This window comes from Primulina tabacum, chromosome 12, assembly GCF_025594145.1.
Source record: "Primulina tabacum isolate GXHZ01 chromosome 12, ASM2559414v2, whole genome shotgun sequence".
Classification (NCBI taxonomy): Eukaryota; Viridiplantae; Streptophyta; class Magnoliopsida; order Lamiales; family Gesneriaceae; genus Primulina; species Primulina tabacum.
In genome coordinates this window covers 3,221,265-3,223,221 of record NC_134561.1, presented here as the reverse complement: position 1 = coordinate 3,223,221, position 1,957 = coordinate 3,221,265, and the positions used below count along the sequence as shown (strand labels likewise).

Sequence of the window (1,957 nt, the reverse complement as noted above, 5' to 3'; positions counted from 1 at the left end):
TAATTCAAAACATCGTAAAAATAACAGTACAGCTACACGGGGCATCTCCCCGGTAAATGTATGATTTCATAATATAGTATATATATATGGGAACTCTCAACAATGACTCGACGACTGGGCATCACTACCTGACGCTCCACCAGACGCGTCAAATCCTCCTGGATAACCTGCTATGGCATCAAAAACAACCACATCATAAAAAAAACGAGGGGTTGGGCCACAGTACGACGAACCAGTAATATTACGACAAATATAACTGACATGAAATAATATCAAGTAAAATGCGATGCAATGCAATGCGTGAAAGGTAACAACCGATAACGGATACCAAACGGAGTCCAAATGAATCGCATCAACAACAGTAACAGTGGCCACCCGTGCCAGGAACGTAGCAATGCAATATCAAGTCGCCACTCATCCATGCACGTAGAATCGAGGGTACGGGAGCTACCCGCTCAGCCCTCATGCAAGTCATCAGGAGTGCTAATCCTACCCACCCGCTCCATCGATGACGCAACAACTTCGATAAATCAATATCAATATCAATAGCAATCAAATGAGTCAAGGCTCGAAATGCTCTGCCATAATAGTATCAACTCAAATAAATGCATGAATGCAATCACGTAGTTCACAGAAGCACATAAGACATGTCACAACTCATTACAAAGTACTTAACGTCATTTGACATCATATAGACGTCATAATAAAACAGTTCATGCGTACCTTCAACTGATACCTAATTTACCACCGAAATATTAATGATTTCTCGAAGAATCCAATCATGTGGCAAATAATACATTTCGTATCAAGTTCCATTTTTTTTTCTATTATTTGACAATTTAGCCTAACATTCCAAAAATTCTTAATTTAGGCTTTACAATTTCTAAAACTCATTACAAAGTCAAATATAACGATTTATTTAACTTAATAAACCTAAATTCCTCGATAATATACAACTTGAAATTTCGAAAATTCAATCGTACCGAATCTGAAATTTTCGATATTTTCTAGAATTTCCAAAATTTTCATTTTCTATTTCTAATGTTATAAACACATCCCAATAACGATTTAACATTTAAAAAATCATAAATTCCCAAATAATTAAATCTGAATTTTCGAAATTAATCTAAATAAATTCCGAAAATCTGTTAGATACCTCTAATTAGCTCCGATATAGCACCTACAATCAATAATACAATATATATTAATTATTGGAGCTCAAATAAATCAAAATACCCAAAATTCAAAACCCTAAAATCTGAATTTTTACCTCAAACACTTCAAATTTCGAGTACAACTATACAATCAGTTGTCCAAGCTCGAAAGAACACGAAATCGAGGCGAAGAGCAAAATTCGAACGAGCCACGACCGAAGGGTTCGAACAGGGTTGTTGAGAAACCTTGCAAAATGGGTATCAATAGATAGCCCTTGTCGAGAGGATTCCGAATATGTATTTACTTTAATTTTTTGGCGATCGGAGTGGCCACAATCGAAGAATGAAATTTCGAAATATGTTGAAGAAGAAAGAAAGAAGCTTCGGCCGATGGAGAGAAAAGGTGATAATTATCATTTCACTTTTTATTATTATAATATTTATTTACTTAATCAAACTGGGCCGGGCTTGGGGAATGTGTTTGGGCTGGGCTCTCATCACTGATTCTTGTGTTTTAATAATGCCACTTTTGAGGTTAATAAATGACTTCTGAAGATAGATAAGAGCACTCTGAATTCACCCAACTTCACCAAGAATTCTTTCTTGAAATCATTTAGATTGACATGATTGCCAGTGTGATTGGACTAAGTGTCTTTTGCCAACAACCCCATTATTTAGCCTAAAGCAACAATATCATCAAGTTGATTTGATGGGAGAAACATGATCTAATTCAGGAGTGAGAACCTCTATATTTGCATTTCTACGAAATCATTCCAAAATTTCCTGAATAGGAGCTTGATTAG

General features: G+C 35.6%; 1 long non-coding RNA gene across 1 annotated transcript; it reads right to left on the bottom strand.

Annotated features, from left to right (window-relative positions):
• Positions 1–1,528, bottom strand: LOC142521018 (uncharacterized). The gene is made up of 3 exons (XR_012814051.1): positions 1,271–1,528; positions 1,157–1,180; positions 1–167 (listed from the first exon to the last, which is right to left on the bottom strand). It is a non-coding gene; the product is annotated as an uncharacterized LOC142521018 (long non-coding RNA).
• Between the last annotated feature and the right edge of the window lie 429 nt (positions 1,529–1,957).